The sequence below is a fragment of the Callospermophilus lateralis genome, chromosome 1 (genome assembly GCF_048772815.1).
Source record: "Callospermophilus lateralis isolate mCalLat2 chromosome 1, mCalLat2.hap1, whole genome shotgun sequence".
Classification (NCBI taxonomy): domain Eukaryota; kingdom Metazoa; phylum Chordata; class Mammalia; order Rodentia; family Sciuridae; genus Callospermophilus; species Callospermophilus lateralis.
Genome location: NC_135305.1, coordinates 1238148 through 1260522, shown reverse-complemented (window position 1 = coordinate 1260522; position 22375 = coordinate 1238148). Strand labels below are relative to the sequence as shown.

The window sequence follows — 22375 nt, the reverse complement described above, 5'->3', positions numbered from 1 at the left end:
GCTCCCTCACCTCCTTCCTCTCCTGACAGGAACACCCATGCTGAGCTCCCTCACCTCCTTCCTCTCCTGATGGGGACACCCATGCTCAGCTCCCTCACCTCCTTCCTCCCTGACGGGGACACCCATGCTCAGCTCCCTCACCTCCATCCTCTCCTGACAGGGACACCCATGCTGAGCTCCCTCACCTCCTTCCTCCCTGACAGGGACACCCATGCTGAGCTCCCTCACCTCCTTCCTCTCCTGACGGGGACACCCATGCTCAGCTCCCTCACCTCCTTCCTCCCTGAAGGGGACACCCATGCTCAGCTCCCTCACCTCCTTCCTCTCCTGACAGTGACAGCCATGCTCAGCTCCCTCATCTCCTTCCTCCCTGACGGGGACACCTATGCTCAGCTCCCTCACCTCCTTCCTCCCTGACGGGGACACCCATGCTCAGCTCCCTCACCTCCATCCTCTCCTGACGGGGACACCCATGCTGAGCTCCCTCACCTCCTCCTCTCCTGACGGGGACACCCATGCTCAGCTCCCTCACCTCCTTCCTCTCCTGACGGGGACACCCATGCTCAGCTCCCTCACCTCCTTCCTCTCCTGACAGGGACACCCATGCTCAGCTCCCTCACCTCCTTCCTCCCTGACGGGGACACCCATGCTCAGCTCCCTCACCTCCTTCCTCCCTGACGGGGACACCCATGCTCAGCTCCCTCACCTCCTTCCTCCCTGACGGGGACACCCATGCTCAGCGCCCTCACCTCCTTCCTCTCCTGACGGGGACACCCATGCTCAGCTCCCTCACTTCCTTCCTCTCCTGACAGGGACACCCATGCTCAGCTCCCTCACCTCCATCCTCTCCTGATGGGGACATCCATGCTCAGCTCCCTCACCTCCGTCCTTCCTGACGGGGACACCCATGCTCAGCTCCCTCACCTCCTTCCTCCCTGACAGGGACACCCATGCTCAGCTCCCTCACCTCCTTCCTCCCTGACAGGGACACCCATGCTCAGCTCCCTCACCTCCTTCCTCCCTGACAGGGACACCCATGCTCAGCTCCCTCACCTCCATCCTCTCCTGACGGGGACACCCATGCTGAGCTCCCTCACCTCCTTCCTCTCCTGACGGGGACACCCATGCTCAGCTCCCTCACCTCCTTCCTCTCCTGACGGGGACACCCATGCTCAGCTCCCTCACCTCCTTCCTCCCTGACAGGGACACCCATGCTCAGCTCCCTCACCTCCTTCCTCTCCTGACAGGGACACCCATGCTCAGCTCCCTCACCTCCTTCCTCTCCTGATGGGGACACCCCTGCTCAGCTCCCTCACCTCCTTCCTCTCCTGACGGGGACACCCATGCTCAGCTCCCTCACCTCCTTCCTCCCTGACAGGGACACCCATGCTCAGCTCCCTCACCTCCTTCCTCCCTGACAGGGACACCCATGCTCAGCTCCCTTACCTCCTTCCTCTCCTGACGGGGACACCCATGCTCAGCTCCCTCACCTCCTTCCTCCCTGACGGGGACACCCATGCTCAGCTCCCTCACCTCCTTCCTCCCTGACGGGGACACCCATGCTCAGCTCCCTCACCTCCTTCCTCCCTGACGGGGACACCCATGCTCAGCTCCCTCACCTCCATCCTCTCCTGACGGGGACACCCATGCTCAGTTCCCTCACCTCCTTCCTCCCTGACAGGGACACCCATGCTCAGCTCCCTCACCTCCTTCCTCCCTGACAGGTACACCCATGCTCAAGTCCCTCACCTCCTTCCTCCCTGACGGGGACACCCATGCTCAGCTCCCTCACCTCCTTCCTCTCCTGACAGGGACACCCATGCTCAGCTCCCTCACCTCCTTCCTCTCCTGACGGGGACACCCATGCTCAGCTCCCTCACCTCCTTCCTCCCTGACAGGGACACCCATGCTCAGCTCCCTCACCTCCTTCCTCTCCTGACGGGGACACCCATGCTCAGCTCCCTCACCTCCTTCCTCCCTGACAGGGACACCCATGCTCAGCTCCCTCACCTCCTTCCTCCCTGACGGGGACACCCATGCTCAGCTCCCTCACCTCCTTCCTCTCCTGACGGGGACACCCATGCTCAGCTCCCTCACCTCCTTCCTCTCCTGACAGGAACACCCATGCTCAGCTCCCTCACCTCCTTCCTCCCTGATAGGGACACCCATGCTCTGCTCCCTCACCTCCTTCCTCTACTGACGGGGACACCCATGCTCAGCTCCCTCACCTTCTTCCTCTCCTGACAGGAACACCCATGCTCAGCTCCCTCACCTCCTTCCTCTCCTGACAGGGACACCCATGCTCAGCTCCCTCCCCTCCTTCCTCTCCTGACAGGGACACCCATGCTCAGCTCCCTCACCTCCTTCCTCCCTGACAGGGACACCCATGCTCTGCTCCCTCACCTCCTTCCTCTACTGACGGGGACACCCATGCTCAGCTCCCTCACCTTCTTCCTCTCCTGACAGGAACACCCATGCTCAGCTCCCTCACCTCCTTCCTCCCTGACAGGGACACCCATGCTCAGCTCCCTCATCTCCTTCCTCCCTGACGGGGACACCCATGCTCACCTCCCTCACCTCCTTCCTCCCTGACAGGGACACCCATGCTGAGCTCCCTCACCTCCTTCCTCTCCTGACGGGGACACCCATGCTCAGCTCCCTCACCTCCTTCCTCTCCTGACGGGGACACCCATGCTCAGCTCCCTCACCTCCTTCCTCTCCTGACAGGGACACCCATGCTCAGCTCCCTCATCTCCTTCCTCTCCTGACAGGGACACCCATGCTCAGCTCCCTCACCTCCTTCCTCTCCTGACGGGAACACCCATGCTCAGCTCCCTCACCTCCTTCCTCTCCTGACGGGAACACCCATGCTCAGCTCCCTCATCTCCTTCGTCTCCTGACGGGGACATCCATGCTCAGCTCCCTCACCTCCTTCTTGTCCTCACGGGGACACCCAGGTCTCAGGCCTCTTTTCAACGCCCATTTGCCTTAGATTTCAATGAGAAACTGAGCCACCCGGAAGGGAGTGAACACTCTAGGAGACAAAATGTCAGATCGGCTGTGGCAGAGATGCTGGGGTCATTTAGGAATGTACAGAAAGTGGTTCTGTGAAGGACTCTCATGTTAAAATCAGACAACACTGAAACACAGCAGGTGTCAGCAGAGGCATGGAAGGTGCGGCAGTAAGTCAGAAGCAACAGCACCAGGGAGACCGCACTGCAGGAAGATCAGGTGAGCCAGGTGCCAAACCCAGCCGCTTGGGAGGCTGAGGCAGGAAGACTGCGTTGCAGGCCAGCCTCAGCAACTTTGTGAGGCCCTGTCTCCAAATAAAACGAAAGGGCTGGGGATGTGACTCAGTGGTACAGCATCCCTGGGTTCCATCCCCAGTACCAAAGAGGACAGGGTGAGTGGGTTTGGTGGGCTCAGTAGAGGAGACGTGGCTGAGTCAGGACCACGGAGATGAGCTATGTCAATAAAACCTCCACAAACTGCAATCGAAGTGGACAGAAGGTGAGAAGACAGGAAGAAATGCGCAGGCCTTGAGATGTTGCAGGCTCTGACAGGGGCCGTGTGAATTCCAGAAGAGGAACAGAGAGACATCTAAGTAATAACAGCTGGAAATTTCCAACCTTGATTCCAGAAACACAACCAAAGGTGCAGAAGCTCAGAGAGCTCCAAGCAGCCTAAGGTAAAGAACCAAAGAATCATAGCTACACATCCTGCAGGGACTGCGTTCCAGCTGCAGAAAACCCGAGATGCCTTCAAAAATGTATCATCTGGATAGTAATGGTCATCACATTCCACCATCATTAATTACCCCTGCCCCCTCCCTTCCCTCCCACCCCTCTGCCCTATCTAGAGTTCCTCTATTCCTCCCATGCTCCCCCTCCCTGCCCCACTATGAGTCAGCCTCCTTATATCAGAAAAAACACTGGGCATTTGGTTTTTAGAGATTGGAGATCTTCTCCAACGCCATCCACTGACCTGCAAATGCTATGGTTTTATTCTCTTTTACTGCTGAGTAATATTCCATTGTGTATATGTGCCACATTTTTCTTTATCCATTCATCTACTGAAGGGCATCTAGGTTGGCTCCACAGTTTAGCTATTGTGAATTGTGCTGCTATAAACATTGATGTGGCTGTGTCCCTGTAGTATACGCTGTTTTTAAGTAGACCGAGGAGAGGGACAAATGGTGGTTCCATTCCCAGTTTTCCAAGAAATCTCCAAACTGCTTTCCATATTGGCCGCACCAATTTGCAGTCCCACCAGCAGTGTGTGAGTGTGCCTTTTCCCCCCACATCCTTGCCAGCACTTGTTGTTGTTTGTACATAATAGCTGCCATTCTGATTGGGGTGAGATGAAATCTTACTATCCAAAGTACACGTATGAAGACACAAATTGGTGTGAATATACCATGTATTCAACCAGAATATGAAAAATCGTGCTCTATATATGTAATAAGAATTGTAATGCATTCTGCTGTCATATGTAAATTTAAAAATTACATAAAAATACAATATCTGTATTTTAATAGTTTATAGTTTCCTTCCTTCTAAGTAGTTCATAGCAACTTTACTATAAAGAAATACCAGAAAGCTACCAGTTGTCAGTATTCCGCCTCTTCAAAAAAGTCTTCTGCCAAAACGTTTCCTGGGTACTTGGGTCCAGAAAAGGAGGAACTGAGTTCCCATGGAGGGATGTCGGGTCCTGTGGACGAGGCTGTCACGGCTTCCCACCCTGCCCCACCTCCTGAAGCTGTGGGCGCTCCTGTCCTTCTGACAGCTCCCTTTGCTTGTGTCTAGCAGCCGAGGCCGCGCCTCTCCCAGAGCTCTCACTCATCCGGGGGCTTCGACTCTTCTTGCATGGAAATGACCTGTTTCACCTTAGCAAAGACCAATGCCAAAGGGCAGACATCGGTGTTGGAAGAGGTAACAGTGAAGACACACACTGCTGAGGCTGGGTACCGGCTGTGCCCGAGTCAGCTGTAATGAGGCACAGCCAAGGAGCCACATGCAGAAACGCCTGCCTCGTTTGTAGACGGGATGCCCAGGGAACGGGCCGCCTCATGTGGTGAAGACCCAGGGGCTGGGGAAGCAAGGCTCCGCACACACAGTCCTGCTGAGCCATGTCCTCCAGGCACAGGGGGCCCCTGAGGGCACGAGGCCAGGCACACCTGCCGAACACACCGACCTCTAACCACAGAGAAGCGAGACTGGGTTGGCTGGGAAGGGTGCTGGTCACGGTGTCTGCCAATCCCTCACAGCCTGTTCCAGAGCCACATCACTTAGTACACCGTGCTGCTCCTGGGCTCTAGGAAAAGTCAGGAGCAAGGGCATGCAGACTCACGGCTTCCTATGCAGCTGCTGCCCCGAGCACACAGCAGGCTCTCGGTGAACACCGGCGGGTGCAGAATTCTCTTCTCACGAGGCCTCTTATGGGGCTGTGTCAGGGCCACGTGACAAGCCCCTGTGCCAATGTGCTGGCAAAGACGACAGCCAACACCACTGGACGCAGGTTGTCTTATTACCCCAGGATTCACTCCTGCCGGGCTGTGGCACGAGAGCAAAGGCTGTGTGGCAAGTACTATATTTCTGTGCAAAATGAGACTCGTTCATAAAGGTTCCAGATCCTTCAGGATGCCAAGGGCCTGGCCATAGCCGGGGGCCAGGGGCAGGCTAGGTTACGCAGCCCCTGATGGCCTGCACTTCTCAGCCGCTGCCTCTCCACAGCCTGGACTCCAGGCAGGAGGAAGTGGCCTGGAGTTGGGGGCAGGCAGGTTCTTCCCTTGCCCCTGGGGCTGCTGGCAGTGAGGGCCTGGCAGTGAGTGCAAGGCTGGGCTCCAACCAGCCGCCCGCCTCCATTCTGGGGCAGGCCCCTGCAGCCTACCTGAACGCCTGCCTGACTTGGCGGAGAGGCCCTCGCAGCCAGGCGGGGGTGAGAATCTCCACCGCGCCCCCCCACACACACAGCAGGGAGACTTTACTGTCATCTGCTCAAAACACTGCGCTGAACACCTCCCACATGCAGACGCTTTGCTAACGCAGGGGAATGTGCAGGGAGTGGTGGAGAAGTCTCAGTGCCACGGGGCGACGGCAGCAAGAGCCACCTCGCCCTGGCGCAGCACATGCGGCAGGCACACTTTATTAGACTAACGGACCCTCGGAGCAGCCCACAGAGTGTAAAAGGTTCTACGTGACTTACATGACTTTACAGGCCAGGACGGCAGGGATGGCCGAAGCAGCCTTGGGTTAGCATCGAGTGGCACAGAGAACAGGAGGGACAATAGGAAGCTGTGATCTCAGGACACCTTGGTGAGGAATGAACCCTGGAGAGCGGGATGAGAGCACCGCCGGGACTCGGGTGGCGCCTCTTGGCCATCTGGCCCGCGCACGCCCAGCTCCCTCTTAGAGCAGACTCCGCATCTCTAGAAACCTCAAGCACAGAAGGCCGCCCGTGTGCGGTCCTCCTGGCTTCTACTGAGCAGAGTACTAGAAGCTGAGTCTCCCCAAGGAGAAAGCAGTCCCTGGAGGGCCCCGGCATGGGACCTGAGGAAGGAGGGCACTGCGGGTGGGAAGGTCTCAGCGCCAGCTCTCGGGTGGTGACCGAGCCAGGGCTGCACCTCTGTGAAGACTCCACTCAGACCAAACTCCACAGACAAGGCCCTGGAAAGACCCCAAGCTGCTGAGTTCATGAGCTGTCCCCGAGAAAGGAAGGAGAAATGTCCCCAGCAGTGGTACCCAGGTGCCTGAGGCCCTGTCCCTTTCTTGGAAGCACCAGGGGCAGCAGACTGGCTGAGCTGTGTCTAAGAACTTCAGAGCCCTCCACACGAGTGACCCTGACTCTCAGCAAGAGCACCGGGCAGAAGCCAAGAAACACCACGGACAGGGGGGTCGTGAACAATGAGGGTGGCCAAGATGACTCCGGTGAGGGGGCCTCCCAGATGCATCAAGACTTATATCAATGATCATCGGCTGGTTATTTTTATCCCCGCGCCCCGCCAAAAAAGGTGCTATGCACAGAATGTGACAGGGCTGAGCTCTTACACACGTGAGTGCGTCCTGAACTGGCCGGGATTCCTGCAGAAGCTGTCAAAGGTCAAGCAGACTGGAGACCCAAGACACGGCAGTCCCAGGGCAACTGGTTTCGGCCAACAGCGAAGAACAAGTAAAGCAGGGCTGGTCCCCACACCAGGAGGTCTCAAGTGGCTGCCGAATTAAATTTTAATTTTAAAAAAATCAAATTGGAAAGACGTTGGTGATCATCAGACTGTCAGGTCTGCACTTCGCAGTGGTGCAGATCCCAGCATCCAGCTGGAGGGCTGGAGGGCCTGGCCTGGGGTGGCGCTGGCCGGTGCCAGCACTCCACACACCTCTATCAGTGAGAGGCAAGTCAGAGCGGAGCACTGGGGAGGCGTGTGGGCCATGGCCACCTTCTCAGAGTCCTTGAGGTGGACAAGTCCACCATCACTGAGCCCCGCCTCCTGTTTGATCATCAGGAACCTCAGGGGCAAGTTCAGGACTCGACAGCAGCAAGAGTGAGCCCGACCATGACCCAGCCCTGCCCTGCCACCCCTTCACGGCCACACACCTCCAGTGCCCTGGGAGGTGGCATCAAGAGGCAGCTGAGACAAGGACACTGGGACTTTCAAAGCCGTGGCCACAGGAGCCATGGGGGACGCTCAGACTAGCCAGAGGAAGCACCTCGCTGCAGCCGGCTCATGTTCTAGTGCTGATTTTAGAGAAGGTGGAAACGTACTTCTCAGACATCACTCCTCACCTTCAAGGGGCGAGTAGGACTTGCACCCCCTTCCTGGTGTGGGTACCCTGCTCTGGCCCAGTCCCAGCTACTCACCCACCATTAAATCCATCTAAATCCCCCGTGTGGGGTTGGCAGAAGAGAAGGCAGCCAGGCTGGTGCCAGGGAGGAGAGTAGCTAACCCAGAGGGGGTCTGCAGGGTCCCCGGAAGGGACCTTGGGAGGGTCCTGCTCAGCCCCATCCCATTTGACCCTCACGTGAGCCCTCAGCCACATAGCAACCTCTGCGGGGTGACTGCTCTGTCCAACATGCTCCACTTCTTTCTTAGAGGGTTACAAAGATGACCACACCCATCACTGAGGCCAGCTCAGCAGTGAGAGCCAAGGGCACAGCAGCCAGAGACCTGCACTGGGACCTGGCCTCCCTCCCCCCCCCACCCCCCCGTGAGCCAGGCACAGGTGCGCACCCTCCTTCCCTAGGAGCTGTTGGACAGGAGGGGAAACGCAGGATGAGCAGTCACGCCCACAGAAGCTGCCGCTGCCCACAGATGTGGGAAGCCAGGGCAAGAAGGGTCCGGCGAAGAGCTGGCAGTGGGCTGCCACAGGCTGTGGGTGTGGGAAGGCAGCAGGCACAGCAGGACTCAGAGTCCCCAGCACCAGAGTGGCTGGGGAAGGGGAGTCTCCCCAGAGGGGCTGGAAAGAGGGCTGGGGCCGACTGCGGTGCAAAGCAGAGGCCGGGGAAAGGCGGGCTCTCTGCAGCACAAATGGCCCTGGGAGGTCCTCCCGGGGGTCAGCGACATGCCAGCAGGCCTTCCAGGAAGGCGCATGGGCACTGAGCAGGGTGACCTGGGCTGGAGGACTAGCAGTGGGTGGGACAGGTGTTGGGCACAAGGCAGTGAGAGCCAGAACTGAGGCTCAGGGTAGGAGAAGCAGAGATAAAGGTGACAGTGGGCACCAAGAGTGGCCTTCTTCCAATGCATTCCCTTCAAGATCTCTGTTCAAGTACGCACACGTGAATGCACATGTCCATAGGCATGCAGACGCGTGTGCACAGGTGAGGTGTCGTCCTACTGATGTCTCTTGCTGCATGTCTTCATGACGAGGTGTTGGGGGATAGTGGTGTCTCTCCATCCTGCACCATGAGCACTCTGCAATCAGTCACTGTCCGTCTCGTGGCCATGCAGAGAGATGTGGAGGAAAACGCGATGTTCATCTGGACACCACCAGGTCCTTTGTAAATGCTTCCTCCCTGACCTGACCTGACTTCACTCTCTTAGACTTAAGACTATTAATCACAGGGGACCATGGCTCAGCTCTGCAAATGTGACAGATACATGGTCGGGATGAAATCCCCATCCCCGTCACCACCCACCATCCCATCCTACCTCACTATCACTGCCTTCATTCTTTTTTTTTTTAAATTTTCTTATTTGTTTTAATTAGTTAGACGTGACAGTAGAATGCATGTATGCACTTTGGTATATCATATGTTGTTGAGAGCCACAGCCAGTCGGAATGGCCCCTGCCATTTTGCCAGAAGTAATGGTTGAGAGGCGAGCCATTCAGATGATGCTGGATTGATTCAATCGTATATAGACCCCTGCTGTCCGCCTCGGGCACCCGCTGCTTTGGATTTCCTCCTTTTCTATTTCATGGATACTTTGAGGATATTGGTGTTACTTCTTCTTTGAAAGACTTGTAGAACTTGGCTGAGAATCCATCTGGTCCTGGGCTTTTTTGATGGTGTTTTCTGGGGTTTTTTGATGGTGTGACCTCCTCGTTCAGTTTTGGTAGGGTCATATGTCTCTAGAAATTTGTCAATGTCTTCATTATCTTCTATTTTATTAGAGTATAAATTTTCAAGGTTGTTGATAGTTATCTTCTGTTATTTCAGATGTGTCCTTTGATATGTCCTTCTTCATCTTATATTTTAATAATTTGAGTTTTCTTTTTGTTAGCATGGCCAGGGGTTTATCTATTTTTTTTTATTTTTTCAAAGAACCAACTTTTTGTTTTGTCAGTTTTTTCAATTGTTTCTTTTGTTTCGATTTCATTGATTTTGGCTCTGATTTTAATTATTTCCTGCCTTCTACTGATTTTGGTGTTGATTTGTTCTTCTTTTTCTGGGTCTTTGAGATGTAGTGTGAGGTCATTTATCTGTTGACTCTTTATTCTTTAATGAAAGCACTCAATGCAATGAACTTTCCTCTCAGTACTGCCTTCATAGTGTCCCAGAGATTTTTAAAAAATTTTTCATATCCTTATTTTATTTACTTATTTTTATGTGGTGCTAAGGATTGAACCCACGGCCTCGCACATGCTGCTGAGCCACAACCCCAGTCCAAGTCCCAGAGATTTTGATACGTTGTATCTGTGATCTCATTTACCTCTAAGAAATTTCATTTCATTTTTGATTTATCTTACCATCCATTCATCATTCAATTGTGTGTTAGTCTCCATTTGTTACAGTAGCTTCTATTTTTTATTTTGTTGTTGATTTCTAACTTCATTCCATTGTGGTCGGATAGAATGCAGGGTATCACCTCTGGTTTTTTTGTATTTACTAAGAGTGGCTTTGTGGCATAAGATATGGTCTATTTTAGAGAAGGATCCATGTGCTGCTGAGAAGAAAGTATATTTGCTTGTGGATGGATGAAAAATTCTATATGTCTCTTAAGTCTAAATTATTGATTGTATTACTTAGTTCTATACTTTCCTTATTAATTTTTTGTTTGAAAGATCTGTCCAGTGGTGAGCAGTATGTCAGCTAGTACTATCGTATTGTGGTCTATTTGACTCTTGAAATTGAGGAGGGTTTGTTTGATGCACATAGATTCTCCATTTTGGGGGGCATAAATATTTATAAATCTTTATAATTGCTATGTCCTGCTTATATATATACTTCCCTTGTTTCCATAACTTCTTTAAGAAGTATGAAATGTCCTTCTTTGTCTCTTTAGATTAACTTGGGTCTGTGGTCTACCTTATCTGAAATGAGGATGGAAACCCCTGCTTATTTATGCAATCCGTAGGAGTCATAAGTTTTTGCCCATCCTAGCACCTTCAGCAGGTGGATGTCTTTGCCCAAGAGGTGAGTCTCTTTTTAATCCAATCCGCCATGTCTTTTGATTGATGAGCTTAGGCTGTTAACATTCAAGGTTGTTACTGAGATATGATTTGTACTCCCTGTCATCGTGATTCATTTCTGGTTTTTGATTTGCCTTAGTTTCTCATTTGGCTGAATGTCCCTTTAGTATAGATCCTCCTCTGCTGGTTATCTCTCTTTTTCCCCACTTCATCCTCATGGAGTATTTTGTTGAGAATTCTACAGACTAGAATTCTTTTAATATTTTTTATGATGGAATGTTTTAATTTCATCTTCAAATCTGAAACTTAATTTTGCTGGATATAAACTTCTTCATTGTCATCCACTATCTTTCAGAGGTTGAATATATTATTCCAGGGCCTCCTAGCTTTGAGGATCTGGGTTAGAAAACAGTTGAGGTCTGAATTGGTTTCCCCTATATGTAATTTGATTTTTTTCTCTCAGCCTTAAGATTTTATCTTTACTCTCTGTGTTAGTCATTCTCATTAAAATGTGTCTTGGTGTGGGTCTGCTGTGATTTTGCACATTTGGGGTCCTGTAAGGCTCTTATATTTGATTTTCCATTCCATTCTTTGGGTTTGGGTAATTTTCTGCTCTTATATCATTGAAAAGATTGTGCATTCCTTTGGTTTGTGTCTCTGTTCCTTCATGTATTCCAATAACTCTTAAATTTTGTCTTTTCATGTTATCTCATAATCCTTGGATGCTCTTTTTATGGTTTCTTATCATCTTCTCCTCATGTTCAACTCTGCTTTCAAGGTTATAAATTTTGTCTTCATTGTCTGAGGTTCTGTCTTCCAAGTCTGTAGGTGATGCTTTCTATTAAATTTATAATTTAGTTTTCTGATTCCTTCATCTCGAGGATTTCTGCTTATTTTTTTCTCATGCTCTGTGACTCTTTATTGAAGTGGCTTTCACTTCCTGTATTTTTTTCTTTGATTTCACTCCTTATCCTATCCTCTACTTCACATATCACTTTAACTATGTACAATCTGAACTCCTTCTCGGACATTTCTTCTACTGTGTTATCAGTGGCTTCTGTTACTGAAGCATCTTGGTTTGTTTGAGGCACTTTATTCCCTTGTTTTTTCATGTTGTTAGTGTGTTTTCCCATCTAAAAGATGGATCTAAGGCAGGATAGATTCTACCCTGTAGACCTATTGGGTCCCTAAGGTTTCCAGTGCTTCGCCTTTACTGGTAAGACCGACATCAACAGCACCCAGTGTACACAATAAATGGCCTTAATCCTAATATTTCCCACTAAGGTGTCTACTGCTTTCTCACGTTGAATCACAACAATGAGTTCAATAACTATCGATAGTACAAACAGAAAATTTGCTAAGACCATTTACAGTTTCAGATGGTGGATGAGAGAACAGAGGTAGTGCGGTAATGTAATATTTGTGAGGGAAGAAGAGAGAAACTAGAAGTAAAAATTCACAGGAAGAGTGGAAGAGGAGTCGACAGAGATTGGCTGTTAGCTGGGAAGAAAATCCAAGAAAACAGACAAGAGAGAGGAAGAATACGAACAAAGAGAAAAAATTAAAGACATAAGAATATACCAAAAATGCAAAACACCAATCATTTATTGTTGTCCTCCATACACTGAGGCATAAAAAACATTCTGTTCCAAATATGGTAGAGAGATTTCTTGCTGGAAAATTGAACTGTCTCTATCAGTGTTCAACAGTTTCTCAGCCCTGTCTCTCATGTCTCCTGGGATCACCAAACCCAGACCAGCCCTTGCAAACCCAGTCTCTATCCCACTGATCTGGGCTTCAGATACCTCAGGCTCGGCCACCTGCAGTCCCAAGACCTCAGAGAGGCTCCTACTTGCAGAGAGACCACCAGGACACGCTCATGCAAAGGAGCAACCCCGAGATGCAGCAGCAAGACAGGGGCCACCAGCTCTCTCAGCAGGAAGACCCCAGGCTCCTCCAAACCTGCAGGCACCCCCCACTGGACCTGCAGGTCCCAGCTGGAGTCCCCAGACAGAGGCTCTTGTGGCACCCAGGCCCCAGGCCCTGGCTGGTGTCCCCAAATGGGTGCAGCCACATGCAACCAAACCTGGAGTCTCTGCCGAAGCAGTCCTATAGGCTGTGGTAGCAGTGGTAGTGGAGAAAAGGGGAAAGGAAATTCAAGAAAACAGGCAAGAGAGAGGAAGAATACAAAAAAAGAGAAAAATTAGACATAAGAGTACACCAAAAATGTAAAACACCAACCACTTATCATTGTCCTCCATACACTGATGCATAAAAAACACCCCATTCCAACTTTCGGTTGTTGGCAGCAGGCAGGGGTCAGCTGAAGAGGTGGCTACAGTGGCAGCCTCAACTGTAGCTGGGGGCCAGCATCCAGGCCATCCCAGGCTGGCAGCAGCAGAACCAGAGGCAGCAGCAGCAGCAGCAAAGGTGGCCGCAGTGCAGGCCACGGTTGATTGACAGGAGACCTCCGGTTCAGCGGCAGTGACCACGGAGGTAGCGTCAGAATTTGCTTGTAAACTAACGGGGGCCATGCCCAGAGAAGACACCTCTGGGCACAGCAGCAGCAGGCAGGGCAGTCTCTACCTTCATCCTTGGCGCCCTCCCACCCTCACCATCATTACCTTCGCGATCACCAGTCCTATTATTACAATCCGCATCACAAGACCTCCCCCATCGTCACTTCCATTACACCGTGATCCTCACCACCACGGCCTTCATCACCATCATCACCTGTCGGCAGCAGCATCACTGCTACCACCAACACCTTCACCACCCTCACCACCACCAGCATCATCATCCCTGTCACCATCATTATCACAGTAACCATTGTCATCAACATCACGATTGTCACGATCGTCACCATCACTGTCTCCATTTTCACAATCACAGACATCATCTTGTCATGATGACCACCATCCCCACCATAGCCACTGTCACCCACCACAGTCTCCCCATCACTACTGTCACGATGGTGCCACCATCCCCTCTACAACCTCATTTCTCCTAACCATCACCATCATCCCACCCTCTGTCATTGTCACCTCCTTGTCATCATTGTCATCATCTCTGCCTTGCTGAGGATGAGCTCCTGGGTCCTCTCTGCGGCGACTACGTACTTCTGCCCCACTTAATGCCTATTATGAGGTGCACTTATGTGGTTCTGTGATCGCTCTAAGTTTCTGATGAATGTTTGAAGATGTCACCTTCAGTAGCATTGAGCAGTTATTCTGCGCCAGGTACATGCAAAGCCTGAGAGTCTCCTAAACAACCCCCTGAGGTAGGCAGGATCACTGTTACCATACAGAGAGGAAGCTCATGTTTAAAGAGGTTAAGTAAGTGCCCAAGGTTCAAGTCACCAGCCAAAGCGAGACCCTTACTCTTAACTCTCTCTTTCTCCCTTCCAGAGCTCCCCATCTGCCCTCTCCCCATCACCATCCACCGAGTCTTTTTCCCACTGCCTCACATCATGATCCCTCTGCATCTTCTAGGAAGTGGGCCGCAGCACTGACCAGGCCTCCTCTGCCCTTGGAGCTGGCATCTGCTGCATTCTGCCTGCCACCTTGGTCCCCCAGCCCCAGGATGTCTGTCTGGAACCTCAGATTGTGCCTCACCTGTGGGCTCTGTCCTGTCTCCCTTGCTTTCACTGGTCCTTGTGGGCCCCTCAGTTCCCAAGTGTGGATGGCCAGGGCATCCACGGCAGAGCCCAGGCCCTCAGCTGACCCTGGAGCTGACTCCGACTTCAGGCCTCCCACGTAGCAGCTGTGTGGCTTGCCCCAGATGGTCCTCAAAGGAGCTACTGACGTGTGCTGGTGCCCAGCACCTGCTAGGACACAGCTGCTCCCTTCAGTCTGCACAGGAGTCAAAAGAAGAGAGGCCTGGTGCAGGAGCACATGGGCCGCTGCACCCAGCCCCTGTGTTATCAGACAAACCGAGCAAGGGCGGAGCCATGGGCCTGCCTGGACGTGGGGGCCAGCGTGTTCTGGAAAGCTGTGTGAGTCAGGACACTCAAAACAGCCTAAGGAAGGTCACTGCGTACAGCACCATGGACTGTGGAGAGAGCCTCTTTCAAGAGTGGAAGCATGTGGTGAATATAGATGTCCACAGATTAACCGTGCTTTAAAGAAATCACACTTACTGTTCTACCTTCATTAGAATGTCAAAGAAAACCCGATTCATAGACTGCAGAGCTCCACTCCATCTCACACCGTGAACACTTGTGGGCAGCATTTCCTTTCACACTTACTTGGTCCAGTGCCTTTAGTACTATCCATACAAACGAGGTTGCACCAACTTTGATTCCTGATTTTTACTGATATGTGCCGCAGAGCTGCTAGCAGACTCTTGTAGAAAGTCCTCTGAGTCTGGAGGCCATACACACTCCTCTGGAGTCTTTCTTCAGGGCTTCTCCAAGACCCACCACCTCTAGACCCACGTGGCCTCCTGGCTTCTCCGGGCTGCCTGTGCTCCGGACGCCCGTCTCTGCAGCAGGCTGCGCTTGCCCTGGAGTCGAGCGTCCTGCTCTGAAGAGTCAGCTGGCTCGGCCCATGTCCTCCCCCCCCCCTTCCCTGCCTGTCCCCACGTCCTTGCACAACCTCAGCACACAGGAGACCCCCCCCACAGACCCCCCAGCACAGAGCCTCGGGCACACTGTGTCGGGCCTCTTCCTGCCCCGCCGCTCCACTTGGATTCGCTCACTGCTCCTGGACTTCTGGACCCTGTACCTTCTAGGCAGGTTCAGGGAGCACATGTCTGGGACCGTGAGGGACGTGGACAGGCTCACCTCACGGGAGACCCTGGGTGTGCTGTGGGGATGAGATCCCTGGCCATTCACGCTTCCTGAGACCCTGAGGTGTTGGTGAGTGACGCTGGCAGAGCCACGGCAGGTGCATATGTGGCAGGACAGTGGGGGCCAAGTGTCTCGAACGGCTGCCCGGCTTTGGGCTCCGCAGCCAACTTCAGTGGCTTAGCTTTGCCCTGAACACCAGTCCTTGGCCCTGCTGTCAACGTGAGAGGGCATGTGGCACACACGGAACTCCTCCCTGGCCTGTCATAGTCTATGATGAGGGGACACTGGGGCAGGAGACACAAGGATCAGAACTTAGCCTGACTTCAAGGAATGAGTGGGCCCTGGCCCTGGCCCCTCCCCACTTGCCTGAGTGCCACTAGCTGTTGCACCTTACCCTGGGAGGGACGCTGAGGGCAGCAGGGTGCCCAAGGGAGTCACCCTGTGGAGCTGGGGAGCAGCCACATCAGGTCTTGTGCCCTGTGCTCTCCCAGCAAATGCCCGGCTCTCCCCCGCGATGGCGAGGAGCGCTGATCACCAAAGGTCCCGGCTGTGGGGAGGTCACTCCATTCTTCTCCAGTGTGGTTTTTATTCGGTTCCCAGATGAATCCAATTAGCATATCACTGTGACTGACTAAATGTGCCTCGTGCAGATTCACATGTCAGAACACACACGGTGCTCACACAGCCAGGCTCAGCGAGTGCACAGCACACAACCTCAAGTCCAGCTCTGCAGTGACTCCGGTGGAGGCTGCTGGTCGCTGTCGATGATGGAAGCCTGGCCTCTGCTCCAGAGAGTCCCCTGCTCCCACTGGACACTGTCTCAAAGAGATCCTAGTCCTGAGGGGCAGGACAACACGTGTGTCAGGACTGCACAGGGGGCTCCTGGCAGGCCACAGTGTTGTGCCGCAGTCCCGCCCGTCACACGCCCCGGCCTGCCTGGTTCAGTCCCTCATTCTCTCACACATTCTCTAGAAAGGAGTCAGGCCCAGCCTCGGACAGTGGACTGTGGAGGTGGGAGAATGCAAGGCTGCACCCACTCCTCAGGCAGCAGGTCTGGGCTCTGTGGCTACTGGGGGGAATCTTATAAAGTGGTGTCCAGGTGAAGAATGGATAAAGAAAATATGGTGTGTATACACACAATCGTAAAGAAAAACAAAATCATGTCATTTTCAGGAAAATAAATGGAACTTGAGAACATTATGTTAAGCAAAACAAGCCAAACTCAGAAGGTCAAGAGTCGTATGTTTTCTCACGTGTGGAAGCTAAAGAGGAAAAAGAGAAAAAAAATCATCTCATGAAAATAAGACGGAGTCTAACGAGCAGAGAAGAGAGATGACGAGCAGATGGGGATCAGAGCAGAGGGCGGGAGGAAAAGGGAGGTACTAGGAATGAAACTGACCCAGTTATTTGTCTTCATGTGCAGATATCCACCACGAAGCCGTTGTTATGCATACCTACTGTGCGCTGATAATGATTTTAAATAAAGGAGCAGAAGGATCCAGCACAGGTGGCCCCACAGGAAAGGCTTGGGTTCAGAATTGTCGAAGTTGATTTTTTTCAGGTTTTTGGAATATTCACATAGATTTACCAGTTCAGGATTCCCAAGCCAGACATCCAAAACCTGAAATGTTCCATGTGCCCACACGACTGTCAAAAACCTTTGGATTTTGTTGGAGCAATTTAGGCTTTTGATTTTCAGATTAGGGATGCTCTGCTTTTATTTATAAATAAACTGTATAGACATTTCCTTTCATGAAAACCTTACCACAGACGGCAACACCGTCAGCCTACGCTCCCTGGGATGAGGCCATCCTGGCTCGGGAAGGCCCGGAGGCTGTGGCAGCCCACGTCTCAGGTCTCCGTCTCCAAGCAGCCTCCTCTGGAGAGCTGACATCCACCCACGCCCCGTGTGGCTGACACCCGAGTCTCAACACGCCTTCCACTGCAGAGTGGGGAGTCAGAACCAACCCAACCCGCCCTCTTCACAGTGCAGCCCTGGCCTTCCCCGGCCCTGAGACTGGCCCTAAGGCCCAGCTGCTCAGTCCAGAACCTTGCTCCTCCCGACCCTAGCCTCCTCCCACTTCCAGCTGGCCTCCCGTGTGGAGGCTTCTTCTGCCACCCGGCCCCCGGCTCTGGTCTCACAGCGGCCTGCGGCTCGGGTCTGTCCCTGGCCCTCCTGGCCTGACACTCTCCACCCCACAGGCTGGCAGAGTAAGCTGCCTCAAAGACACGTGTCTGTGCTAAACCAAACCACCTGCCACAGGCCTCCCTGCCGCGGGCCTCCTCACCACCAGACCCCACCTCCTGCGGCTCAAGGGGGTCTCCCCCAGCACCCAGACTGCAGGTCCCTGCCCACGAGACCTCCATGGGCAGGGGTTGCCTGCGAGGCCCCTTCCTCGCGCACTGCCCTTCCTGAGCTGGACAAGCTTCCTCAGGTCTCAGCCCAGAGGTCACCTCCCCCAGAGCCCAGCCCAGCTTCCTTCCTCCTCTGGCATGGCTCAACTGCCATGGCATGTACACACTCACACACACACACACACACTCACACACACTCACACTCACACACTCACACACTCACACACACTCACACACCCACTCACACACTCTCACACTCACACACACTCACACACACACCCACACTCTCACACTCACATACACTCACACACTCACACAGTCACACACACTCACACACTCACACACACTCTCACACTCTCACACACACACTCTCACACTCACACACACTCACACACTCACACACACACTCACACACTCTCACACTCACACACACTCACACACTCACACACACACACTCACACACACACTCACACACTCTCACACTCACACACACACCCACACTCTCACACTCACACTCACACTCACACACACTCACACACTCACACACATACACACTCACACTCACTCACACACTCACACTCACACACTCGCACACTCACACACACTCGCACACTCACACACTCTCACACTCACACCCACTCATACTCACTCACACACTCACACACTCACACACTCACACAGTCACACACACTCACACACTCACACACACTCTCACACTCTCACACACACACACTCTCACACTCACACACACTCACACACTCACACACACACACTCACACACACACTCGCACACACTCAACACACACGGCCACATCTTCAGATGCACGTTCCTCTCTGCACATCTCCCAGGACTACCAGCCTTGAAGGGTCAGGGAAAGTATCTGCACGCTCCTGGGGACTTGCACAAAGCCGCCTCCTCTAAGAGTTTTCTGGGGGGATGAGGGCCCAGGGGAAGGAGGAATTGTGCCAGGGGAGGTACCTGATGATCAGCTACCTGATGACAGGCCGGGTGCTGTGGAAGGAAGATACAGAAGTGTAGGCCAAAGACACAGAACTGACCCTTGCAGGTGGTCACTGCCAGCACCAGGCTAAACACTGAGATTATCCAGTTCAGCTGGTCCTCCCACCACTTCTAGGTCCTTCTGGAAGGGAGAGCAAAGCCCAGAGAGGCTGAGCCACTTGCCTGAGGCCACACAGCAAGGAGTGGTAGAGCAGGTCTGTGCGGGCCTCACTGTCACGCACCCGATTGCCTGGGGTCATGCCTGGCCAGACCTTAGAAACAGGCCTGGGACTCCTTACTCCTGGCTCCAGTGATGCTATTTCTATGTCAGGCCCTGGGCTGGATTCGAAGGCTCTAAGCCTTCCCATGGCTCTCTCCCCAGGGTCAGTCTTGCATGACCTCTCTGTGTCTCGATCCTCACATGACATGCCCCTCTATGTGAGGACACCAGTTGCACTAGGTTAGGGTCTGCCCATGACCTCAGCCTCATGCGGTCACACTGCCAAAGACCCTGTCTCTACGTGAGCTTGGTCACGGGCCCCAGGGGAAGACGGGGTTGCCGTGGACCTTGCCCCTCATGCCACCCCTCCTGCCTGTGTTTTCATGACAGTGGGGAGGCTCTGGGGAGCACGGGAGGCCAGAGCAGCCACTGGGGAGGGTCCTGCAGGGGAGGACGCCCTCCCAGGCAGGCCGCCGCAGGGACGAGTCCCAGGCAGTGGCTAGGGACAGAGCATGCCCGCGCTGGGGCTGGCGCGGCTCAGACACACAAACTGCATTTCTCAGAACGTTCTATCCATCTGACACTTCCCTAAATCGAGCTGCCCTTCCACGGTCCGGAATGAGTCAGGGGGTTAACCGCTCCCTGAAGACTGCTGCCCGCCCCGAGATGTCCCCGCCACTCAGGCCTCTGCTAGGCGTGTGCTTGTGGCAGGTGGGCAGGAGCCTGCGATCATCCACTGTGATGTGCTGCAAATTAGAGGGACGAAGCCGCCAAGCCACTCTCCGGGAGGACACGTTTCCGCCTCTGCCATTACCGATGTGCAGGACGACCAAAGAGCACTTAAGCTTGAGCGAGGACGAGAGCCACAGAGAGAGACGTCAAGGGCACGGTGCCCGGGTGCTCCGGCAGCGAGCTGTCAAAACAGGCCTCGCCTGAGTCTCCTGTCAAGGAGCTGCCACGGTGTCTCCTGCTGCACGGGGCCCATTGTGATGCTGTGACCTCCACAAAGAAGTGGCCACGAAGCCCTTTTCAAGCTCAAAGGTCAGAAGACAGACCACCGCGAGGCCCTTGCAGAGGGCACTGTCATGGAGAGCCACGCGTCTGCAGCAAGCCGGCGGCTGGCCCTGGAGGAGCCGCCATGCTTAGAGCCCTGGCCCAAAGCCCCAAGAGCTCCAAGGAGATGGCAACCAGCATCCCCTACAACAGCATCCCGCCTCGGCACAGCCTACTCGGGGTCATGCCTGAGGACCTGCATCAAGTCCAAATGAGCAGTGTCAGGCCACAGTACCATGGTACCACAAGCCAGCTGGCCACGGGTCCTCCTGGCCGTGAAGTGGCCACATCCACTTTCCTTGACGAGCAAAGACAGTAGCGAGTATCACAATCTAATTGACTTCTGCCCCAGCCAAAGGAGCACCTGTGGCTGCACTTAGGGTGCATGCTCACAAGAGGGACACACACACCTGGCCACCGCCCACAGCTGGAGAGTGCATGCCTCGGGCATCCTTGCTCATTGTGGAGGTGCTAAGCCACACTGTCTGGTGGACCCCACCTTAGCCAGGACTCACACTGGCTCTCACACGGATAGGCGGTGTGTACAGAAAGACACCCAGCTTGCCCAAGGTTGCCTGTAAATAGAGGCTGGGATCCATTCTCCACCCTGCTGGACTCCAGCTATCAGGCAGGCAAAGCCTGCTACAACCACAGCACACCACAAAGTGTGCACAGCCATGTCCGTGACGGGTCAGAAAGCAACGGAGAAGCTCTTGGAGGAGACACACCACCACGGCCATGCTGCACGCTTGGACACATAATCACTCACACAGCAGGTCACTCTTACTCAGAAAGCGGGACACACACACAGACACTGAAGACAGCAGTATACACACTCTCAGACAGCTGGACACACACTCAAATAGCTGGACACACACACAGGCAACTGGACACACAGCTGCACAGTCGGGCACACACAACCTCAGGCAGCTGAAAACACTCACACAGACAGCTGGACACACATTCGCTTAGAGAGCTAGACACACATTCACACAGATAGCTGGACACACATCCTTTTAGACAGGTGGACACACACACACTCTCAGACAGCTAGACACACAAAACAGCGGGCATACACACTCTCAGACAATTGGATACACACGCAGATGGCAGCACACACAATCTCAGCTGAACACACATTCACTCAGAGAGCTGAACACACACACAGACTGCTGGACGCACACACAAATAGCTGGACAATCATCCTCCAGACAGCTGGATTCATACACTCATGCAGATGGCAGGACACACACTTGGTCAGAGAACTGGACACACAGATAGCAGGACACACACGCAGGCAGCTAGATGCACGCTCATGCAGACAGTGGGACACTAACTCAGACAGGTGGACACACATATGCAGACAACAGGACACACACACAGAGACAGCTGGAGACACAGACAGACTGCAGCACATACCCTCAAACAGCTGGACACACACACACATACACACACACACACACAGACACAGCTGGAGACACAGACAGACTGCAGCACATACCCTCAAACAGCTGGACACACACACACATACACACACACACACACACAGACACAGCTGGAGACACAGACAGACTGCAGCACATGCCCTCAAACAGCTGGACACACACATAGCTGGAGACACAGACAGCCTGCCCGGAGGCTCTGTCCCTTCTTCCCTGCCATTTGTTCCTGTAACATGGAGGAAGAGACCAGGAAGTGACCTAGGAGCTTCTGCCAGCGAGGTCAGTACACCTGCGGGCTGTGTCTCCCTTGTTGTTATCACGGCTGGAGATGGCCAGCTCCCCATAAAGGCCCAGAGGGTACATATGCTGAGCTCTCCACCCAGGAAAAGCAGGGTGCAACCCCTGCAAGAGAGTACTCGCTAGAGGGGCCCCAGTCTCCAGTGACAGGAGTCACAGACGAAAGCTACTGGAGGGTGACTGTCCAGAGGTCAGGCTCAGCCTGAGCCATCAGGGTCAGCGAGACGCCAGCGCCTGTTTCATCCACACAGACAGACACACTTCTTTGTGCAGGTGGCAGCTGAGCTAAGCTCCAGCCCTGGCTGGCTGAGGGCCGGGCTGGGGAGACGTCACCTGCCATGTTTAGCACAGGGAGGGAGCCGCGCTGCACTTGCT

The 22375-nt window shown here is 53.6% G+C and overlaps 1 protein-coding gene and 1 pseudogene across 1 annotated transcript in view; one reads left to right on the top strand and one right to left on the bottom strand.

The window, feature by feature from the left end:
* Positions 1-13753, top strand: part of LOC143381068 (keratin, type I cytoskeletal 18-like) — a 116239-nt pseudogene extending 102486 nt beyond the window's left edge.
* Ptprn2 (protein tyrosine phosphatase receptor type N2) overlaps positions 1-22375 on the bottom strand; it is a 718290-nt gene that overhangs the window by 331497 nt on the left and 364418 nt on the right. The gene's annotated exons all lie outside the window — the stretch shown is intronic.